We start from the raw sequence: 7,075 nt of genomic DNA, 5'->3' as shown, positions 1-7,075 counted from the left end.
GGGGGGGGGGGGGGGGGGGGGGGGGGGGGGGGCTGTTTCTTGGCTGGGTGCATGGATGCTTTGGTGGTTTTCTGGCAACCTCATGGTAACAACAATACTCCACAAATTCCCTGTTCCCACAATTTGAAGTTTTTAGAATTTTTGTATATGGTTAAAATAAAGAATAAATCTACAGGATAAAAGTGTTAATTAGTGAGCATTAGAGGTGCTGGTAGTTAGATTTTGTTGACTTCAGACAGAGCAAGCTGGCTGTTTCTGCCTGTTTCCAGTGTTTATGCTAAGCTAAGCTAACCTAGCTGGCTGCTGACATTTTTTCCCCCCAAAATGTCAAACTGTTAATTTACTACAATGAAACACTAAAAGTTGTGCAAATACCTAAAAGTCATGTCTGTTACAGTTTAGTGTGTGTTTATTTACAGTTACCACTGAGCCAAGCAATAACAGAGCAGGGAACATTAATGGTGCATAAGGAGATAATAGTGTTTTATTTTGTATGTTGTTTCCTCTGACTGAGGTGTGGCAGCTGTTGACCTCTGCTGTGGAAAAAGATTTAACTCCGGTTTACATTTCCTCCAAAACACCACCCTCGGTCTTCCTGACAAACCCTCTCCAATCTAATCAGCAATCAATGACACTAACGTGCTATCCCATCTGGCCTTATCCTAACCACAGAATGTCTTGCATTGGGTCAATTGCTGCCCAGGTAGGGGGAGATTAGCTAGCTAAATGAGCAGGATGAGGCAGGAGATCCACCCTGGGTTGCTTACCTCAGTCCTTTATGGGGCTGGTGGGAGGCTGATTGGAAAACCTGCTGCCCTGCTCTTCTTCTACCTTCGGAGATCAGAGCACAGCTGGGGTTTGAGCATACAGACACATCTGCTCTTTGGTGAGAGTGAAAAAGAGGGAATGAAATGCAGGACAGAATAAATCCTTTCTACCCAGCAAATGTTTTTTTCTTTCATCTTCAAAAATGTTTTGTCACTCTATGAAGTCCATAAATATTTCAACCAGTAATGTGCAAATGTGTGTAAATCAATCTACAATATACAGTATGTATGTAGATATGACCAAACTATAATGACGCTTAGACGCTGATGAGGGTGTCAATTGCTTTCCTCATTTGCTGGCACTACCATTAGGCCATTACATAATTTCTTTATTATATAATTGTTCTTGTCCCCTAATGGCATTACAGGAGAGGAAGCCAAGCTGACAGCCAAGTACCAGTCAGGTCTTATTATACCTGTAATTTAAATCAACGTAAATATCCCATCATGATCCAGTGAAAAGGTTGACTGCAGAACACACGATATGATTGCACATTGCTGATAATCATGTTGCTGCAGCAGGATTTCGTCCTGGATGACTCACTTAACAATTCACAATAATGAATCTTAACCCACCTCTGCATTTCAGTGTCATATCTGTCTATTATCAGTCTCCTCTTTTTAATCAATATTTCATGGCTGAATGCATGAAGAATGCTCCAGTTGAACACTTGTACTAAAGGATAACCTGGGAGATATGTTCTCTAGAAGTTTCATAATATTACTTACAGATTTGATTTACAGATTAATCAGTTTTTGACAAAAATTAAGTTTTTTTAATTTTTAATTTATCATGCAAAAAATGTTATGGTTCCAGGTTTTCAAATAAGGATGGAGGATTTGCTGCTTTTTAATTTACTTATTTTAATTCATATGTATTCATTTTGAGGTTTGGATTATTGTTTGGACAAAACTAGCATTATGAAGGTGTCGCTTTGGGCTCTGGGTAATTGTGGCGACATTTCTCACAATTATGAGGATTTTTACATACCAAACAATCAGTCAATTAGGGAAAAATAATCGGCAAATAACAAAATTGACCATTAGCTGCAATATAAAATAGTTTAAAAATGAGCTCCACCTCAACCAGCTACAACAGTAAAATACTGCTTTCACATTAATGCATGAGTAACAATATAATGAATAGTATAAGAGTCACATTTTTTGCATTGAGTACTTTTACTTTTATACTTTTACTGATTATACTCACATATTTTTACTTAATTAACATTTTCAATGCAGGACTATTTTACAGCGTAGTAATGGCCTTACACTTAAATAAAGGATCATAATACTTCCTCTACCTTTTTCAAAGAAAAAGGCATGTGCAGGACTTGTTAACAGACTTTGAATTCCAATGCTAACAAAAACATGGCTGGTTGAAATTTTTGTCGTAATGCCAGCAGAAATATTTTAGGGCAGCAATATGACCTAAACATGGTTATTTGAGACTAAGAGGGAATGAAACATCATGATTGCCTACAACACTCTGACAGAACTGTACTAGGAAACAGAGGCCGGTAATTAGGTCCATGGTAATTAAATTGACTTCCCCACCAATTCAAGCAAGCATTAATTGTATGGGTTGTGCTGCATGGCACATAGGTCAATCCATTAGAAGTGAATGTTCATTTAGACTGAATCACCAACTGTCTCCTCTAGCAGAGCTGCTGTCAGCATTTAAATAGTGCTAGGACAGTACCTCGTCCTGAGGCGCTAAAAAACAAAGGATGTTGACCTGGGTGTGCTCAGAATCAAAGCAGGATGGGCTGGCACACACCACTCCTAGGTACACACATAAAAATCAAATGGTGTGAGTGCAACATGTATGTTTCTGCAAGTCTGAAGACATCACAAGAGACTGATGTGAAGGTTTGACAGCAATATTTACCTAATGAGTGTCTCTACATAAACACATAGAGGGTCACACAAGAATCACTTAAAGTGCCAAATATCACTTGCTTGTGTTTATATTATTCAGTTTTGTATTTTATATTATTATATAGCAGTTCCGGTTTGCTATGTACCCAATGATATACAGCAGCTATCACAGTATTAATTTCATACTGTAGAAAAGGTAGGTTCTGGAGTTATAAGGGGAGTCTTTTTTTAATGATTTCTAAGTGGATTTAAGTCAGGGAGGCAGCAAGGGCTGTAGGGGTTTAAAAATTCCTTAATTGCCTCCTTGAGCTGTGAGTTACTACTGTTGCTGCTTCTGCTACAGCTGACTGTGTTGATCAAACTACAATAACAAATTTCCTGTTGTTTTTTAGAACACCTGTCCCTTTTTACCTCGTGAAGTATCTCCCTCACAGTTCCTCTTCAAATTTTCTACGATCCATGGGGAGGACCGCCTCCCAGTTTGAGTACCTCTGCTCTAAATAATTTACTGACCTCACTGTGTGCAGTTTTCAATATTTACTGTGAAACGTGCCAAAGAAATGGAGTAAACCAAAGGTATCTGCATAGCCAGCTCTACTTAAAAGGAAGTCAAAAAATAGCGTTGTGTGTTTTGGGGTGAATTGACCCTTATAGAAAAACAACCACAGGGTGTTAGTGCCAAAACATTCACTTTTTTAGGAATGCTGACTATCATGAATTATACAATGTACAGTAAGTGGATGTTTCCTCTAATTACATGCATGTCGATGATGCTAAAATGATTGATTTGATTAATCCATTAATTGTCAACTATTAAATTAATCTCCAACTATTTTGATAAGTGATTAATTGGTTTGAGCAATTTTTTTAAGTCAAAATTCTCTGATTCATATATGTGAATATTTCTTTACTGCGCTATGACAGTAAACTTAAGATCTTTCAGTTGTGGACAAAACAAGGCAGTTGAGGATGTCATCTTGGGTTTTGATCACCAATTTTCACTAATCGAGTAATCGAGAAATTAATTAACAGCTTAATCAACAATGAAAATAATCGTTAGTTGCAGCACAGATTACTACTGAATCCACATGAGTGCTGTCTGTATCTCTCCCACAGGACCATGATGATGCTTTTCTCCATGAGCAGTCAGGGTGGTTCCCAGCAGTCAGTGGACCTTTCTGTCTTTCAGGTCAGCTGGTGCTTTTGATCAGAGTGGAGAGTGAAATCACACCCACTTGGGTGAGTGGAGAACAACAAAGACAAGAACAGAGGCCAGATGTAAGTGATTAAGAAAAGAACACAGTGTCTCAACAGTGTGGTAATTCATTGCATGGTGTAGAATATAAAAACCTGGTCCAGTGTGGTAATTCTATTGACCTAATAGACCTCAAAACAGTGCCAGCTGACAGTCAGACATAATCAATTCCAAGTAGAGGTTAATAAATCAGTACAGAGAGAAGAGCTAGTTTAGGACAGTGTTTCCCCTTGTGGCTTGTGAACTTTTAAACAGAAACTTTACATGTCTACTTACGTCCCCTCGTCACAGGATGGATATTATGGAGCTCCAAAAAGCTGACAAAAGGCAATGAAAGGTGAGTGAGATCATAGCAGAATTCATCAATTAATAAAAGAGTTAGTTCACTGGAGCAGAAAAAAATATATAAGGCTTCATTCCTTTACTTTATCTCCAATCAGTTGATCACATAAATCAAATTGTTATTTATCTTCAGTTTTCTTTTACCTGCTCATTTTAATTTTCAGCTCCTTCCTATTTTGGGGGGTTCTGGGCACACATGAAATCATATATATCCCCTATTTTCCCTTTACACAACATTTCCCCTTTTCCTCCTGCATACAGTATATGGGAGAGCAATCGAGAGGAGTGGATAGCTAGCTTAGCTGAAAACACTGTTAGCTAAATAAACTGAGCACCTGCCTTTTACAAAGCTGCAGCTAACTTTAAAACTTTAAAACTACACCAGCCATTGCAGATAATGCCAGATAACTTTGTCACCCTATATGTTAACCTATAGGTAGCAGAAATATAGTATATAATATATCTTTCTCACTTTCTGTATTGTCGATCACTCAGATATATCCTGCAAACCACTGAGTTCTCTTGACCCTCTGGAACCACTGGTGAACCATTAGGAGATGATCTACAGTGATCAGAATCAGAATCACTTTTTTGGCCAGGTATGTGTACACATATGAGGAATTTTACTCCAGTTTTTCTATGAACAAAAAGCTCAAACAAAACTGACACAAACTTTGTAATATGTACAGATACACACACACACACACACACACACACACACACACACACACACACACACACACACACACAAACAACAGTATTTGTACACAGCAAGAGAATACAATCAGAAATCAACATTAGCAATTACAATTTTCAGTCCTATTTTTATTAGCATCACATTTGGCAATGAAACAAATCTAATCTCAGACTCAACCCCAAAACACCCAGGTTATCACTACCCCCCTGAAAAAAAAAGCAGCTGGCATATTGTCTTGTATTTTCTGCCACCCTGGCATCATGACCTTTACATTTCCAGCAAGAGCTGGCTGAACGACTGCAGTGTCATTTAAATGTCACCTGTCTCAGTATGATCTGTGCTTCATGGTAAAAAAGGAATGCACTAAGTGGTCTTCACTTCAGCCACAGTGTGATCTGTGTGCATCAGTGAGAAACAATTATTTACAGCTAGGCTACGTCTTCATGGGTCATAAAGCTTGTGCCTTTAAACCTGGATTGAAGATCATTATTGCACTGAGCAAAAGACATCTGTATAAAATAAGACATAGTTAACAAGCACATTAATAAATAAGAGAATTTAGCATGGCTCTCGGCACTGCAGCCCCTCAAATAAAGAGTGAAATCTGAACTGGCAACGCTTTCCCAGTGCTCTTAAATCTTTCACTTCCCACCATCTCATCTAATCCTCCACTTGAATTTGATCCATTTGAAAGATGAAGGTGATACTGCCACATCACACTCAACCCTCTAAACTAACTGCATTTCCGTAAAGGTGTTTTTCTTCACAATCACATAAGATTTCCTACCTGCTCACATAGAAATGAGCAAAGATTAAAGTGATGACACTACACTTTTGGCTGCTGGTTAAACACAACTGTGCATTAGTGATGACTTCACTATGTCTTTAGATGTAGTGATCAATGTTTTAACGCCACTTAACAGCAGTTTACTGGTTTCCCCACCAGCCACAGACATAGATGGAGCCAAACACCTTTTCTGAAGCACCGGTGGGGATCCAAGAGAGATACTTTTGTAAACAAGGGAAAATCTAGATTCAGGGTCAATACACAAGTCAAGTGGTTTTGACTGCACACTACTGAGCCTTCTGCATTAATGGCAAAGATTGACACACAGTTAAATTTTTTCTTTGCGAGAGTCCCACGATGTCTGCTTTGTGAGTGAGAAAACCCTCTGAAGTCTTCACTGAGTGTCACTGCTTACTTACAATATAGTAGTTAGGGCTTGACAATTTAATTATGTTTCAAATGATTTTCATTCAGTGTAATTGGATTTTAGAATGCTTTCTAATTTATTTATTTTTAACAAAGAGAATGAAAGGCTACAACCAAAGAGGTTCCCCTTCGAGGGAACTCGAACTGCGTCGGTTACGACACTATGGGAACGCCTCTAGGCGAAGCAGGTCTGAACGTGAATGAAATCACTCCAATCCTATTGGCTTGTTGCTAGAACGGTAAGGTGTGACGGAATAACCGGAGGAGTATAAAGCACACCTGTACACACTCATCATTAGCTTTCTTCTATTCAGCAGGCGCTCTGTATGTTGTTTGAAGAAAGCTCCAGTCCTATGTGGTGTATAACATATGCTTTTGACATTACAGTTTAATATAATGCTCTGCAGCTGGTGAGAGGAACAGTGAACCCTTAAGGGGAAGTAATGATTGATGGGTGTGCAAAGAGTGAACCCTCCTATGGAATTTGACCTCTGACCCAGTGGTAGGGGGAGTAGAGATTAGTGTCTATGAAGGGACTTTGCCCTTATATGGTATTTAGCAGAGACCTAAACATGTCCTATATAAGCTGTGTTCGATGTACAGAGAGACAGAGTGGCCATCGGGCTGGGTCTCTCTCCAAGCTGCTGCAGAGCTTGTAATTGATGCTGAATTCCTTGATGTAATAAACTTTTATAATCAAGAACAGTGTCAAGCGGATTTCTTCTCAACACATCATCGCAGCATTATCGTTCGGACACCACACCTACAAGCAGTGTGTCTTACCTGAAAAAGAAGTCTACCAGCATGTCCGGCAACCAGATGTACAGAAGGTGTGTTTTTTTCTTGCCCTCGGTACATCA

At 38.9% G+C, this 7,075-nt stretch overlaps 1 long non-coding RNA gene across 2 annotated transcripts in view; it reads right to left on the bottom strand.

Annotated features, from left to right (window-relative positions):
* Positions 1-2,065: 2,065 nt before the first annotated feature.
* Positions 2,066-7,075, bottom strand: part of LOC123973973 — a 15,588-nt gene continuing 10,578 nt past the window's right edge. For both annotated transcript variants that reach the window (XR_006825744.1, XR_006825745.1), the window contains exons 3-5: positions 4,778-4,867; positions 4,240-4,280; positions 2,066-3,942 (exon numbers count right to left, since the gene is read on the bottom strand). This is a non-coding gene — a long non-coding RNA (uncharacterized LOC123973973). The remainder of the gene's footprint in view (positions 3,943-4,239; positions 4,281-4,777; positions 4,868-7,075) is intronic.

The sequence above is a fragment of the Micropterus dolomieu genome, linkage group LG07 (genome assembly GCF_021292245.1).
Source record: "Micropterus dolomieu isolate WLL.071019.BEF.003 ecotype Adirondacks linkage group LG07, ASM2129224v1, whole genome shotgun sequence".
Taxonomy (NCBI): domain Eukaryota; kingdom Metazoa; phylum Chordata; class Actinopteri; order Centrarchiformes; family Centrarchidae; genus Micropterus; species Micropterus dolomieu.
This window is presented reverse-complemented; position numbering and strand designations above follow the sequence as displayed.